Source organism: Oncorhynchus masou, chromosome 5, assembly GCF_036934945.1.
Source record: "Oncorhynchus masou masou isolate Uvic2021 chromosome 5, UVic_Omas_1.1, whole genome shotgun sequence".
NCBI lineage: Eukaryota > Metazoa > Chordata > Actinopteri > Salmoniformes > Salmonidae > Oncorhynchus > Oncorhynchus masou.
Window position 1 is genome coordinate 28,312,285 of NC_088216.1, and position 17,549 is coordinate 28,329,833.

General features: G+C 45.4%; 1 protein-coding gene across 1 annotated transcript in view; it reads right to left on the reverse strand.

Annotated features, from left to right (window-relative positions):
• The window catches only part of LOC135539232 (mucin-2-like), a 36,718-nt gene extending 19,391 nt beyond the window's left edge, over positions 1-17,327 (reverse strand). The window contains exon 1 of the mRNA XM_064965056.1: positions 16,958-17,327. The gene's annotated coding sequence lies outside the window, so the exon portion shown is untranslated. The remainder of the gene's footprint in view (positions 1-16,957) is intronic.
• Positions 17,328-17,549: the final 222 nt, after the last annotated feature.

Sequence of the window (17,549 nt, forward strand, 5' to 3'; positions counted from 1 at the left end):
ACCTGACTCAGTTACACCAGCTCTGTCAGGAGGAATGGGCCAAAATTCACCCAATTTATTGTGAGAAGCTTGTGGAAGGCTACCTGAAACATTTGACCCAAGTTAAACAATTTAAAGGCAATGCTACAAAATACCAATTGAGTACATGTCAACTTCTGACCCACTGGGAATGTGATGAAAGAAATATAGGCAGAAATAAAATCTATTATTCTGACATTTCACATTCTTAAAATAAACTGATCTAAGACAGGGAAAATTTTAGTTTAAAATGTATTTGGCTAAGGTGTATGTAAACTTCCGACTTCAACAGTATTAACGTTGACACATACCATACCACCTTGTCCCCAACTCCCCACACGAACCTCCGTTTGCTATTTATTCACACATTTTTATGTTTAGAGGAATTTCTTTCCTTCAATACCGTTTGGCCTCGACCTATTTGACCGACACACGAGGCCTAACAGCCTTTTAGTCAATTGGCAAATGACCGGACTAAAAAGGCAAATTAACAAGCAAATCACTTGTGGGGATCCTGTGGAACTCGCTGGGCCAGTTTGATAGCGGACGGCCAATAGAACTAATACCAACGCCTCTCCCCCAAAACACATGCACCCCTCAAATTCCCTCACTCTCCCCCTCCAAACCAATGGTCTGACCCCTATTTCAACCAGAGAGGACAAACAAAAAGCCTTCAGTGCCATTTTCCATGGTTTCTTTTCCTCTCCTCGTCCTTCTGGCTCCAACGGCAGGCAGAAAGGCTGCTGGCCGCCACCTCCCTTTTCTCCTCTCTTCTGTTACATATCTCCAGCACAGACCAAGAGGGGTCAGGGAGGATAAAGGCACCATGAGGGGCCAAGTTTGCAGCCTTCAGTCAACTGAGCAGGGCGACACCAGAGCTGCAAGCCATTCTTACAGATCTCTACATTAGTCAATGAGATATATATATATATTATAGCATACTTCAAATCTTGATGACCCAAGAGGTTGTGATACTGAATTTGTTATCAATGACTTGGCTGAATCAAGTTTGGATTATTGCCCATGAGTTAGAGGCCAGTAGAGTTTCACAAAGACGTAGCACATTCAGCATTATCATCATCAATTTGGGGAGGAAACATGGCTAAACTTAATTTAATAATTTGTCAACTCGTCACAATAATCACAAGTTCAACTCAATACTCTGTGTTTCAAACAACGCGGCTACCGCATTTGGATGGGCTCCGACACCAACGTAGCGAAGCGTTAGGGAGATAGCGGGATGAGGGACGTCAGAGAGGGACGACTGCCAGTTAACTAAATCCAGCCGACCGGGCAGGAGTCGGATTTAACGCGCAGGTGCTGTACCCGCGTTCAGGGGACAGCAGCGGGATAAAAGGGGGATGTTTTGGCCTAGGGCAGAATGGGCACTGGCCTGGCTTTACTTGTGCCCATCGCTGGTCCAGCAAATGCCAGTGGCTGCTGACTTAACCACTAATGCCAGGGGCTTACCAAAGTGCAGCCTGTATCGCATTCCTTACCACGAACCGAGCCGACCTCCGGGTAGTGGTAGGTGGCATGATGGCGTCACTAAAACCCTACACATGCATATCAAGGGCTTTGTTGAACTGTAGTAAGGCGATTAGTGAGGTTGTTAGAGACGCCTCTGCTTCAGAGAAGCTAGCTGTAGTTTGTCCTATTTGAAACTATTGCACAGCAGCTTTCTTAAAAACCACTCATCGTCAAAATGGCCTCATGACAAATTCTCTGGGAATTTCAGAGCTGCTTTCCATAGCCTTGGCCAAGTCTTAGCATAGATTTGCAATTGGAATGATTGAAAAGGGGAACGCCCACCAAAAAAAAATAGAATAAACTGCACAGTTGATAGATACGAAAGGCATCATACATTTTTATAAAATAATGAGCCATTGTGCTCCCCTTCATTCATTTGCATAACAAATACCAGCAAAAGGAAAAAGGGCTAATACCATCTTCAGGACAAAGCATGCTTACTTTGCAGCTAGCGCCACAGCTAATATCACAATTAGCTCAATGCCCAAGGCAACAATTACCATGTGTTGGAAGTATGCAAATTCATAAGCCCCCGGGCTGCAGTCTGACAACAGTGACTGGATAATAACTAGTGTCCAGGAAAACAAACTCTGCAAGTTGTCTGTTTTCTCTGGGTGTGTGGTTAAAGCTGCCGTCGTAAGCCTGTTGGGGTGGGCTGTCTAGACGGAAGAAACTCGCTGCCCCCGTCTCAGTCTCATCTTTGCTGCGTTGCATCTAACTCACCCCCCCTCTCGCCCAGTCTTTTTTTTCTTGCAGTTTAATTACAGCTGTCTGCAATCATCCTACAGTGCCAGCCATGTTTTAGCCACGCAGCAAAATGGGTCACTTATAATACTCCTTTAATACAAGCAGGGGTGATTTATCTGTGTTGGAGTGGGTTGGAAATGCAGTCGGACGACAGGGAAAACGAAAGAGAAAAAGGTGCAAGGGTTGGGATGGAGGTTGGGGATGTTACTGATGTCAGTGTCATAACAGTCTTAGCGGTCTTAACCACAGGTGAAAAATAGATTCTGCTCTCTGCTAGCTCACAGAGGGAGGTGAACAGGGAGAGTGCAGAGGGGAAATATGAGGGGTGTTTCAATGATAAATCTGCCCTAAAGGTTTGAGGTTGAGGCCCAGTGTCGTGTGCACATGTGCTGGAATGCCCGGGGAGGGCTCGGGCCAGGGTGTCTGTCGGTGAGCCGAGCCACCCCGTCCACATTCCAGCTCTGCCCGTCAGGCTCCTCAGGGTAGAAGCCTATAAACAGCTGTCACAGGAAGGGTGTGTACGAATATATACACTGAAGAGTTGGTCACATGTTTCATGAGCTGAAATAAAAGAACCCAGGCATTTGCCATATGCACAAAAAGCTTATTTCTCTAAAATATTTGGGCACAAATTTGTTTACATCCCTGTTAGTGAGCATTTCTCCTTTGCCAAGATAATCCATCCACCTGACAGGTGTGGCATAAAAAGCTGATTAAACAGCATGATCATTACACAGGTGCACCTTGTGCTGGGGGTGATAAAGGGCCAGATGTCTCCAGTTTTTAGGGAGTGTGCAATTGGCATGTTGAATGTAGGAATGTCCACCACAGGTGTTACCAGAGTTTTGTTTGGGATGCTTTGGATCATCAGTGTGTTCCAGTTCCCGCCGATATCCAGCAACTTTGCACAGCCATTGAATGGGAGTGGGACAACATTCCACAGCACACGATCAACAGCCAGCTCAACTACGCGAAGGAGATGTGTCACACTGCATGATGGAAATCGTGGTGACACCAGATACTGACTGGTTTCCTGATTCCCACCACTACTTTATCGGAGACCAACAGACGCATATCTGTATTCCCAGTCCTGTGAAATCCATAGATTAGGGCCTCATTTATTCATTTAAATTGAATGACTTCATTATATTTATTTTGCCTTTATTTAACTAGGCAAGTCAGTTAAGAACAAATTCTTATTTTCAATGACGGCCTAGGAACGGTGGGTTAACTGCCTGTTCAGGGGCAGAACGACAGATTTGTACCTTGTCAGCTCGGGGATATGAACTTGCAACCTTCCGGTTACTAGTCCACCGCTCTAACCACTAGGCTACTAGACTTAGTCAAATCTTTGTTCAGTATATACGTTGTGTGAGAGCGCAGGGGACGGTCTACCAGATTAATCATTCTTCTGATTCCATTGTGCCGTACAGAGTACTTGCATCATCTTTGACTACAAGACTGGACAATAGACCTCAATTTTAGACTACACTGCCAAAGCAAACCCTGTGTCTGTGACCAACCTTCCCTGACTGCCCCTGTGCCTGACAAAGACAACCCAATTGGCATTGAACACAACGTCTGCTAGCTAGACTAAACTGGGCCTGGTTGGTAGAGACTATGGTGTAACTGAGCTGTATAGCGCCATGGGTGTTCGACAAACAGGGGCCTCAGTCTCTGGTTATTCATTAATGGACTGCTGTCTGACTGAGTGAGGCCTTGCTATGTGGAGGCCTCCAAAGTACTGGAGCTCTGGCCAAAGGAAACAGGCTTCATTCAGTGTGTGTGTGTGTGTGTGTGTGTGTAAGCGAAAGGAGGGTGGGAGTGAGTGGAGAGGCTTTACAAAGACCGGAGTTTTGTAGGAGAACAGAGTATTGGAGAAGGAGGGGTTTATTAGGGAAGGGGGTTTCCTACATAGAACTTCGTTATTGGACCAGTTCCCTGCAGACAGGAAAGGGGCAGTCACTAGTCAAAGTCAACAACTGACCAAGTTCACCAGAAGTTACAACGCATTTTGACCAAAGCACACACACCAGGGTCATCTTCAAATCGTAGCAAAGCATTTTGCAATGGAAAACTTGACCAATAAGAAATGCTGGTTCAGGTAATCCTTCCCCTTGTCAGACCATTTTTCTTCAGTTGACTGCCTAATGAATGACCCAAGTCATTAACCTACCAACTGCATGAGAACACATGCTCCTAAATACTTCATATCCACAGAGGTGAAGAAAAAAAAAATAGTTAGGCCAGTTCTGGCTTTCCCTGCTTATCTAGACTGCCAGCCTGTCCAAAGAGGGAGCAAATATATTTAGTAAGAGGGGGAAGTTGAATGAACTCTTAGGATTGGTGGTGGAAGAGCGAAGAATGGGGTGAAGTGGGTGTGGAGAGAGCATAAGAGACTGTTCCTTCGTCTGCCCATATAAGGCAGTGTTGCAGAGTTCTGCTGCATCACCACAGAGCACTCAGAGAGATCCAATCTCATAATGAAATCCACCAACACAAGATAGTCATTACTCACAGCATAATGACAAGAGGCTCTGCTGAGCATGAGCCCAGCTCAGTTCTCAACCCAGTTGCATGGCTGTCTCCTTCCTTCCTAACTAAATGAAAAGATGCTGTGGTCATCGACATAGTTGTCCCTGCTCTCAATTTTGAAAATACAGCAAATCAACAAAGGAAAACCAGGCAGGTCACTAGTGATGCAAGTCGGTATTCGACGTCCATCCATGTCTGAGGACGTCGGGAGATGACGTGGAAACCAGCCACTAGGGGCAACAGTGAGCAATGTTACCGTCAAGGAGGCTTTGGTTGTGGACGGGGATGGAAGTTTACGTACACTTTAGCCAAATACATTTTAACTCAGTTTCACAATTCCTGACATTTAATCAGAGTAAAAAGTCCCCATCTTAGGTCAGTTAGGATCACCACTTTATTTTAAGAATGTGAAAAGTCAGAATAATAGGAGAGAGAATGATTTATTTCAGCTTTTATTTCTTTCATCACATTCCCAGTGGGTCAGAAGTTTACATGCACTCAATTAGTATTTGATAGCATTGCGGTTAATTTTTTTTTTTTTAACTTGGGTCAAACATGTCAGGTAGACTTCTACAACAAGTTGGGTTAATATTTGCCCCTTCCTCCTGACAGAGCTGGTGTAACCGAGTCAGGTTAGTAGGCCTCCTTGCTCGCACACGGTTTTTCAGTTCTTCCCACAGTTTTTGTATGGATTGAGGTCAGGGTTTTGTGATGGCCACTCCAATACCTTTGTTGTCTTTAAGCCATTTTGCCACAACTTTGGAAGAATGCTTGGGGTCATTGTCCATTTGGAAGACCAATTTGCAACCAAGCTTTAACTTCCGGACTGATTGTCTTGATATTTTGATTCAATATATTCACATCATTTTCCTTCCTCATAATGCCACCTATTTTATGAAGTGCACCAGTCCCTCCTACAGCAAAGCACCCCACAACATGCTGCCACCTCTACTCTTCATGGTTTGGATGTTGTCCTTCGGCTTGCAAGCCTCCCCTTTTAACTCCAAACATAACGATGGTCATTATGGCCAAACAGATCTATTTTTGTTCCATCAGACCAGAGGACATTTCTCCAAAAAGTACAAATCTTTGTCCCCATGTGCAGTTGCAAACCCTAGTCTGGCTTTATTTCGGTTTTGGAGCAGTGACTTCTTTCTTGCTGAGTTGCCTTTCAGGTTATGTTGATATAGGACTCGTTTTACTGTGGATATTGATACTTTTGTACCCGTTTCCTCCAGCATCGTCACAAGGTCCTATGCTGTTCTGGGATTGATTTGCACTTTTCGCACCAAAGTACGTTCATTTCTAGGAGACAGAACACGTCTCCTTCCTGAGCTGTATGACAGCTGCGTGATCCCATGCTGTTTATACTTGCATACTATTGTTTGTACAGATGAACATGGTACCTTCAGGCGTTTGGAAATTGCTCTCAAGGATGAACCTGGTGATGCGCTGTGCAGACCTCACTACCCTCTGGAGAGCCTTACGTTTAAGGGCGGAGCAGTAGCCGTACCAGGCGGCAATACAGCCCGACAGGATGCTCTTGATTGTGCATCTGTAAAAGTTTGAGTGTTTTTGGTGACAGGAGACTGAAGAAATTTGTCTTGAGGCTGAAGAGGCGCTGCTGCGTCTTCTTCACCATGCTGTCTGTGGTGGTGGACCATTTCAGTTTGTCCGTGATGTGTACGCTGAGGAACTTAACTTGCCACCCTCTCCACTACTGTCCCGTTGACGTGGATAGGGGGCCGCTCCCTCTGCTGTTTCCTGAAGTCCACTATAATCTCCTTTGTTTTGTTGACAATGAGAATGAGGTTATTTTCCTGACACCACACTCAGAGGGCCTGCACCTCCTCCCTGTAGGCCGTCTCATCGTTATTGGTAATCAAGCCTGCCTCTGTAGTGTCGTCTGCAAACTTATTGAGTTGGAGGTGTGCATGGCCACGCAGTCGTGGGTGAACAGGGAGTACAGGAGAGGGCTGAGAACACACCCTTGTGGGGCCCCAGTGTTGAGGGTCAGCCTCTAAAGCAATGACATCATTTTCCAAGCTGTATAAAAGGCAGTCAACTTAGTGTATGTAAACTTCTGACCCACTGGAATTGTGATAGTGAATTTAGCAAGACACCCCCAATAAAGGAGTGGTTCTGCAGGTGGGGACCACAGACCACTTCTCAGTTCCTATGCTTCCTGGCTGATGTTTTGGTCACTTTTGAATGCTGGCGGTGCGTCACTCATGGTAGCATGAGACGGAGTCTACAACCCACAAGTGGCTCAGGTAGTGCAGCTCATCCAGGATGGCACATCAATGCAAGAAGGTTTGCGGTGTCTGTCAGCGTAGTGTACAGAGCATGGAGGCACTACCAGGATACAGGCCAGTACATCAGGAGATGTGGAGGAGGCCGTAGGAGGGCAACAACCCAGCAGCAGGACCGCTACCTCCGCCTTTGTGCAAGGAGGAGCAGGAGGAGTACTGCCAGAGCCCTGCAAAATTACCTCCAGCAGGCCACAAATGTGCATGTGTCTGCTCAAACGGTCAGAAACAGACTCCATGAGGGTGGTATGAGGGCCCAACGTCCAAAGGTGGGGGTTGTGCTTACAGCCCAACACCGTGCAGGACGTTTGGCATTTGCCAGAGAGCACCAAGAATGGCAAATTGGCCACTGGCGCCCTGTGCTCTTCACAGATGAAAGCAGGTTCACACTGAGCACGTGACAGAGTCTGGAGACACCATGGAGAACGTTCTGCTGCCTGCAACATCCTCCAGCATGACCGGTTTGGCGGTGGGTCAGTCATGGTGTGGGGTGACATTTCTTTGGGGGGCCGCACAGCCCTCCATGTGCTCGCCAGAGGTAGCCTGACTGCCATTAGGTACCAGGATGAGATCCTCAGACCCCTTGTGAGACCATATGCTGGTGCGGTTGGCCCTGGGTTCCTTCTAATGCAAGACAATGCTAGACCTCATGTGGCTGGAGTGTGTCAGCAGTTCCTGCAAGAGGAAGGCATTGATGCTATGGACTGGCCTGCCCGTTCCCCAGACCTGAATCCAATTGAGCACATCTGGGACATCATGTCTCGCTCCATCCACCAACGCCACGTTGAACCACACTGTCCAGGAGTTGGCGGATGCTTTAGTCCAGGTCTGGGAGGAGATCCCTCAGGAGACCATCCGCCACCTCATCAGGAGGATGCCCAGGTGTTGTAGGGAGGTCATACAGGCACGTGGAGGCCACACACACTACTGAGCCTCATTTTGACTTGTTTTAAGGACATTACATTAAAGTTGGATCAGCCTGTAATGTGGTTTCCCTTTAATTTAGAGTGCGACTCCAAATCCAGACCTCCATGGGTTGATACATTTGATTTCCATTGATAATTTGTGTGATTTTGTTGTCAGCACATTCAACTATGTAAAGAAAAAAGTATTTAATAAGAATATTTCATTCAGATCTAGGCTGTGTTATTTTAGTGTTCCCTTTGTTTTTTTGAGCAGTATATATATATATAAATAAATAAATAAATAAATAAATGTGTGATCCTGTTTGTTTGAGTATGGATTCAGTTCCACCAAGGATGGCAAGCCGCCCGAACCCAGGACATCAATGAAGATTTGAAGGTGAAGATTTATTTTCCTTGGAGAACACCGAATTTGCACCATACTAAGGTGTGGTAGGATCTCTTGCAGGGCATCATACATTGCAGTGGGATTGTTATAAGCACATGCTACACTTAAACGCCTTAGTGTTTATCAGCTCAGTCACTCACATTTGATTCCATCTTATGGTGGTTTGTTAATATTTGTGAATTGGTTTGTGTTTTATGTGGATTCATGTTTATTGTATTGCCATTTCAACTTTGAAATCTGAGAGACCCTCAGAGTTGGGTGCACCCTAGTAAACTATAGGCCGATATCTAAGTCTGTTGTACTGTTGATGCATTCATTCATATTGAGCTCGTTGTACAAATTTCACACATCAATATTTACTCAAGGTGATTCATTTTTTTGTCAGTGTTTTTATGTACAAAATACAAGCCGGCATTCTTTTCCTAAATTATCTAGTGGTGGGGTTTTCATTTCTCAACTATTGCTCCAGTAGCGAACCTAACTGATCCAATAGTTTAAGCTTAAACAGACAGTAGCCCATAGTGTTTAGCAATTGTTAAAAATGCATCACCTGAGTAGCCTCTTCTCCAAGCGTAGAGAATATATACATGCACAGAATCTTTTAGTGCTGTAGACTAAAGATCCTGAAAAAGCCAGATCCGCAGCCACTCCGTAACAAAAACAGGCAATGTTGGACAACGCACACACACTACTGTGGGCTCTCCCAATGAAGCTATGCACCGCTGCCTTCCCATGCACACCCTATGGTGGCAGCCTTTTCACAGTGACCTGAGGGTGAGGGCAGGGTGCGGATCTCCTATGAGGCATCGCAACCGGAGAAACTCTCCCATAGAAGATAGCTTACTGACCTTTACCCTTCCGTTTAACCAGATCCACTGGCACAATGGACTCAGAGTGGAATGGAATTACTCAGTGGGAATATGAGCTCATGCCATCGCTCGTAACTAAAGTCCATGGCATCTCATCTGGCAATACACTGAAGAGGTAGTGCTCATTTCAGTTGGAGACAGAATTGAAGCATAAAACCTATGTCAATGACAAATCAAATCGCAAAAATTACCTACCAAATCCCTCCATGGCTAATCAAAAACAACACACACAGGATCCAAGCCAGCCAGCATGAAATGTCTTAGGGTACAATCCAAAACATGGGACCCCCTACTGGAGTTCTGCACAGGCATGTATTTTAAGCCCCCCAAACCCTAACCATGCCCAAGACTTTCAGGCCCTATTGTTTCTGCCAAGGTTAAGGCCCAGCCCAAAGTCAGAAATGACTTCCTCCATTAGTAAACCTTTTAGCTGCTACTCTCCATCTGTCACAAGCTCCCTGCACTCGGAGTCCGTGAGTAACCATAGCAAAGGCTCCACTTGGGCTGCTCTGCTCAATGAAGAGACATGAGAGCAGTTAGCTGTAAACTCCTGACAAAACGCAAGGAACATCGTTATGATCCTAGTCAGGTATGACTACTGCGCAGCAGAGCACAAGCAAATGGCTCAGCTTCAAAATGATAGAGGTCAATTTAGTGACACCCAAACCCTGCCCATTGATGAATAAACAGGCCTTAACCCGATGTTTAATGTCGGGGCCCGTCAACCTCAGGTCGGGTAGCGGAGCTCTACCCCACCAAGCGCCCTTTTCCTGCATCACCCCACCCCTCACTGGGGGTCCTCCGCACTGGGGGTCTTCTGGAAGCCCTGCCCCATGTATAGCTTGGCGCACCACAGAGCTTGTTAACTCTAGACAAAGACCTGTATGAGGTGTCTGCACAGTCCCACTTCCTGGATGACTGATGAGGCTGGGGCAGACCCCGTTGGAGGCACCAGGGCACAAGGCCCCTTTGCCAACTTGGGTAGACCATAGACATATACGGAGAAAACAAAGATGCTTCCAAGCTATTCTATGGACCAGTAGTGGACATCTCCAAGTCATGGAGAACTGCAGTGTGTGCATGCTCCTGTTCCAGGCCAGCTCCTATGAAGTAACCCTATCCTGCTGTAATGAAAAAACAGAATTAGTTGATTGCCTGGCTGATGTATGTGTGTCCTGCGCTGCAGCCCTCCAGGATCAGAGCTGCTGTCCCTGACATATAGGATGGACACTAAGCATTGGCTTAGCCATGCTAAACAATCCATTAGCTGGACTGTGTACTTAAACCACACGTTAATGTTAATTAATTCCATAGGGGGATATGGAGATGTGCTAAGTGACGTTAAAGCACTTGATAATGAGGAGGATAAGACTGTGGCAAGTCACGCTACAGGCTAAGTGGATAGTTAGTGTAGCCAATTAGCCTTGGGGGAGTCAGATGGGATGGACTAGCCTAACAAGGTAGTGTTAAGGGAAATCATAAGACAATGGGGTAACCTAGTCATTTAGCCTGGGGGGGGGGGATAAGAAGGGAATGGACTCGAGACTAGCACAATCTGGTTAAACTGGACCAGGTTCAAAGCAGCACTGAGCCAGGTTTGGTCTGGGGGTCTTTTCAGGACAAGGCGCGAATGGGGCCGAATGTTCCCGCAGGGTGGGAGATGGCAGAGGGGAGGTGTTTTTATTGTATTTTTTTACCTTTACTTAACTAGGCAAGTCAGTTAAGAACAAATTCTTATTTTCAATGACGGCCTAGGAACGGTGGGTTAACTGCCTGTTCAGGGGCAGAACAACAGATTTGTACCTTGTCAGCTCGGGGATATGAACTTGCAACCTTTCGGTTACTAGTCCAACGCTCTAACCACTAGGCTACCCTGCCGCCCCGGGTAGCCGTGTGTGCTGGTTGTCAGTGGGTAATCTGAGGATTAAAAGGTAACAGACAGGGCCCATTGTCTGCCTCTGTGCCCACTGAGCCCCCTTTGTCCGGGGGCATAGAGGGGCGTATGGATTAGTTTAGCCAGGGAAGGGGGACAGGGGTATCAGCTGGCACGCTTGGTTTTGGCAAAAATCCCATGAGAACAACCAGACCTGGGACACTAGGGCTCTGAATTCATAAATCCTTGATTCCTCACATCTTCTCAAACCCCATTGGAGAAGGTCTGAAGGGTTTGCGAAGAAGGCAAGGGGATAGGTTGCAGGGAATCACTGAAAGACTAATTGAGATAAAGCCATGACAGACCAGGGACACCAGGCTTTGGAGGGATGGGGAGGGTGAGGCTTACAGTGGGATGGCTACAGGGCTGCTTCTCTCTGGGGATCAGGAAGTAAGTCAATAGTGGAAAGTAGCTGTGCTCTGTGGTGCTGCTGCCTCAGGGCCAGATCAGTTACCAGAGCTATGAGCAGCCAGGGTGAGCCCAGGCCAGATGGACTGATCCCATTGCGCCTGCCACACACTTGGGGGCACACACACCATGCCTCTATTACTGAACACACAGACCTAGGTTACTCATGGGTCAAGAGGCAGACCAGAGCAAAACAGGATGTGTGTAACCAGCTACAACACACACAGACAGCAAGGGCCATCATACACACACCTCAAACCTTGGGGTCAATGCCTAACCACAAATCAAACCTTGTCCCAAAGCACCTCATTTTAACGAACCAGATATGGCTAAAGCCTATCGGGAGGGATACAGCGTGAATAGATTTGAATGAGGCCTCATTGGAAAAATATTAAGTGGACTTAATAGTTCCTTGAGCAGGCATCTCAAGGTCAGACCAGAACACAAAGGATCTGACAAAAATTCCTGAATGTGCTGAACACTTTGGCTCATAGCAGAGCCACATGTCACAGTGCCAGGCAGCCACAGAGTCCAAAAGCAGTGCGTGTCCATTGCTTTGTGGCTAATAAAGAGAATGCCAAGGCACAGACCACCACAGTGGCAAGCGCTACAGCAGCACAACAAACCACAGCTTCCCATGGGACAGCCGGCAGGAGCCCTTCCAGACTGGAGACCGTGTCCCAAATAGCACCCTACTCCCTATATTTGGGGCTGACTTACTGAGACGCCATAGAAACCAGCGAGAGAATGCATGATGAAACCTACTGTAATTGTATTTCACCACAGATGTGTGCCATACGTAATGCAGCAAATTGAGGGATTTTATGGCAGTTGATAGCTAGTCCCGCCAGGATGTGTAATTAGGTAGTATATCATCTGCTCACTATGCAGGGCAAAGAAAATGGATTTGAGCCCAGTGACCTTGACATGCATTGCGTAATATCTCAGCATCTGTTGCATTGATGCTTTCACATGGCCCCAACAATAACCAGCGCAAATAAGGACGCATTAGCAACCATACAAGTGGAAAGCCATGAGCCAACAGCACACTTGTGACACCCTCACTCCCAAGACCATTATTTAAGTGAATTTGTTGAAGGCGCCCAACTAAATAACTCAGATACTGACCTGCAGAGTTTTACGGCTGTATCCAATTTAAGCAGCGGTACCGGTCCCGCGATCGGAAACAATGCAATGCCAACCACCTGGATTTGTGAGTCTTACCTAAAATAGACAACTGCAGCTGCTCCATAGGGCACCATGCTGACTAACAAGGGCATCCAGACTACAGGAGAGGAACCATTCGAAGTGCACCAGTGCATTTACATTCCATGACCAGTTGGTTGCCAATCGCGTTACATGACTCTCATCGAGAGAACGTTAGTTCTACGAGGCTGAACTAAGGTCAGTTCTCTTTCAATACCTACAGCGATAAGGATGATTTTAGGGTTGATAATACTGATCCTAAACCTGCACGTAGGGTAGTCTCGTCAACCCAACCATAGACAAAAGCAGTAACTTGGGGATTTTTCTGGCATAGGGAAACTGTCAATACTTTATCCGCTTTAATAAAATACTGAATAGCAAGATGGAGATTAGAGGTCGAACAATTATGATTTTTCAACGCCGATACCGATAATTGGAGGACCAATAAGGCCGATACGGATTAATCAGCCGATTTAGAAAAAATGTTTTTGTAATAATTACAACAATACAATACTGAATTAACACTTATTTTAACTTAATATAAGACATCAATAAAATCAATTTAGCCTCAAATAAATAATGACACATGTTCAATTTGGTTTAAATAATGCAAAAACAAAGTGTTGGAGAAGAACGTAAAAGTGCAATATGTGCCATGCAAGAAAGCGAACGTTTAAGTTCCTTGCTCAGAACATGAGACCATATGAAAGCTGGTGGTTCCTTTTAACATGAGTCTTCAATATTCCCAGGTAAGAAGTTTTAGATTGAAGTTATTATAGGACTATTTCCCTCTATACCATTTGTATTTCATTAACCTTTGACTATTAGATGTTCTTATAGGCACTTTAGTATTGCCAGTAACAGTATAGCTTCCGTTCCTCTCCTCGCTCCTCCCTGGGCTCGAACCAGCAACACAACAGCCACCCTGAAGCAGCGTTACCCATGCAGAGTAAGGGGAATAACTACTAGAAGGCTCAGAGCGAGTGACTTTTGAAACGCTATTAGCGCGCGCTAGCCATTTCACTTCGGTCACACCAGCCTCATCTCGGGAGTTGATAGGCTTGAAGTCATAAACAGCGTAATGCTTGACGCACAACAAAGAGCTGCTGGAAAAACGCACGAAAGTGGTTTGAATGAATGTTTACGCGCCTGCTTCTGCCTACCACCGCTCAGTCAGATACTTGTATGCTCAGTCAGATTATATGCAACGCAGAACACGCTAGATAATATATAGTAATATCAACCACGAGTAGTTAACCGGTGATTATGATTGATTGTTTTAATAAGATAAGTTTAATGCTAGCTCGCAACTTGACTTACTGCATTCGCGTAACAGGCAGTCTCCTTGTGGAGTGCAACGAGAGAGAGGCAGGTCGTTATTGCGTTGGACTAGTTAACTGTAAGCTTGCAAGATTGGATCCCCTGAGCTGACATCTGTCGTTCTGCCCCTGAACAAGGCAGCTAACCCACCGTTCCTAGGCCGTCATTTAAAATAAGGTGTTCTTAACTGACTTGCCTAGTAAAAAAAAAAAAAAAAAAAAAAAAAGGTATACGTTTATATATTTATTTTTAAATCGGCGCCCAAAAATACCGATTTACGATATCGGCCTTCCGATTAATCAGTCGACCTCTAATGGAGAGCAGAGCTTATTTTTAACGAGTGCATTTCGCTAGTGGCTATATATATATCTATATATATATCTATATATATTTTTAAAACCTTTACTTAACTAGGCAAGTCAGTTAAGAACAAATTCTTATTTTTCGATGACGGCATAGGAACAGTGGATTAACTGCCTTGTTCAGGGGCAGAACAACAGGTTTTTACCTGGTCAGCTCGGGGATTCGATCTTGCAACCTTTCGGGTTACTAGTCCAACGCATCAACTACCTGCAAAACCACTGCAAAGGTTTTGCCTGAAAACTTTGGTTTTGAATTGCAACGTTTTGTTATGTCCTCCCTGCAATTTTTTGGGAGAGTCCCCTGAATTCCCCCCTTATTGACGTAGTGTGATATGGGCTCTTTTGGCATAGAGGAACTATAATTGAAACTAGACTCTAGGTCACTGACTACCAACCTCTAGTCTATTTAGACCTGACACTGCAGAGGTTTAGGATGAGGACAGAGGAAGTGGCGACCGTAAAGGGGAAGTGGTATTATCTTAAACCGGGGTATCAAAGTCATTTTCCCCCAGGGGCCACATTTTGTCTTCAATAAGGTCCGGAAGGCCATAGAATTTGTTATATTTAAAAATAAGCTAAATATTGTCTTCAGTCTATAGTTTCCGGAATTTTCAATGCACCCCGACATGTAGGTGATTATTAGTGAGCTGGACACATTCAAGAAACTTTTTGAATGCAGGTCCATTATAATTGACAGTTGATTTGGTTTTTAGTCATTTTAAAGTATATTTAAAAATACATGTTATAATAATAAGAGCACCCACGGGCCATATTGGACCCCCCTCCCTGACTGCATGTTTGACACCCCTGATCTTGTTAGGAGCTCAGGCTGCCATAGGCATCAGTGAGAGAGATGGTTTCACACCCCTGCAGTGATAATTCACACTCAGAGGGTTGCCTGAGAGGTCACCGCTGAGCGAGGACATACACTCCCCACTCAGGGCGGGAGAGAGGGTGTCACTGTCAAACCCCTGCAGCAACGTAACCTCTCAGTCAATGCAACACCCTGAAACGGATAGATAGATATGCATCCCTACAACAACACATCTGAAAACCAAACACGATCACATTCACCACATTAGCAAAAGAAAAACAGTCATGTCTCCTTTAAGAAATCAAATTACAATTTAACACTTTCAGATTTATCAGTGAAAGAACACTTGATCAGAGGCCTGTTATACAAAACAGAACAATTGATGACAACAGCAGACACTGACCAGACTGATGCTGTTCATTGATTCTTGATCAGATTTCGAGTCTGTCATTTGATAGACTTCTGTTGACACCCAATCAGTGACATTGAGATGGGGCAGGTGGGATAGCATTCGTTGGCATGTGGAATGGAATGCATGTGCCCCATTAGGGATTATGTCATATGTATTTGGAGCCAAAACCCAGATGACAGTATCACATAGCCATCGGATGCTTCTGACCTCTCCCTCTAGCTCTGCCCAGTCTCAGTCTGTTGTCATGGGTGAGATATCTCTGGATGTGTATGCGAGTATGAAAACAAACAGCGATGTAAATCTTGGTGAGGAGTATAATCTAGCAGCCAGCCATCTCCGAGATGCGCCAGACAGACACTCCCGTTTTCACTGACGTGATGATGGTGTAAAAAGTAACTCAACATCTTCTTGTGATAGGGAAATTGTGATGGGCAGGCGCAGGCCTATATGCTTCTCGATCAATTTTGCTTACATTAGATTTTCAGCTGGATGTTAATGGTGTGTTTAATGTGATATTGATTCAGCAATGTAACCAACAAAGACATTTAGACTACACATATAGAAATTAAACAGTTAAGGAGGCATTTTCGATTGGGTTATCAATCGATAATGGGATCGCGATCCACCAGCTCTCCATTAGAAAACGCAATTTCAGAGCAGAGTTTACCCGCGAGCCACAGAATTTAGCGAAGCCCAAATCCCAGGACATAATCATGAACGGTAAATTAACCCCGGTTTTGCAGTAGCCATTTGGGGCCCTCATTCTCAGAACAATGAGAGTCTGAGCTGGGGCATAATAGGGGAAGTTTGGTGCCGAGGTTAGTCAATAAATTATTGATTCAATTAACATACAGGCTACATATACAGTTGTGTGTCCAGTCACCTAATGCGCCTTGACAAGGCTGTTTGAGGGAAAGGAAACCACCGCCCAAACTCTCCACCGACGTTGTAGGCATCACATCAAAATCCTGTTAGAAAACACGGGCTTTCAACAACGAACGTTTGATCGGTGTCATTTCATGAGCTTTGTTTGGATAAAGTAGAAGCCATTGTTTAACACGAAACCAGCATGAATTAGCAGAAAATTATCAAAATACGCCAAAATGGCAACAATGTAGCCTAGAAATTGTTTTTTTGCAAGACATTTGCTGGCTCGTGCTACAATCTATCAATTCCCACTCACCGTAAGAAAGTCGAGGCACGCTTCGCAGCGTTTCCCCAAATTCTTTCAGGGACCGTCGTAGGCTACTCCTTTTTAAGGCTACTTCCTCGCTGGCTGGACAAAAACAGACCAAATATGTCGACGCAGACGTTGTAAATTTAGAGGACAAACAATCAAACGTGCAGCTGGCTCCCTTCACTGTCAAGCTTTACAATGAAGCTGTAGATTCAATTGACTTGTTCAAACGACGTGCATCCCTCCTTTAGTAACGTTCTTTGGACCACAGAAGCAGACCACTCTGAAAATTAAGAATCGAATGAGTGGAGTTACCACATAGTTAAGCGATGGTGAAATTGAAGGAGAAGCATGCCCCCCCCCCTCCAAAAAAAATCGATTTCTCCAGCTAGGAACCAATGAAGAACATGGCCTGAGCTTTATTTAAAATAGGGATGATGTCATATGCTAAACCACTGCCCCTCCTTTTATTTTCTGTGTGCGAGAGTGCCTTGCCCCACCCTCACCCCCTCACTCGTACTCTCGTGTATGAACTTCCAAAATCCAGCTGCATGGTTCATATTTAAACTACTGCAGGCCTACACTGGATGCCTGTAAG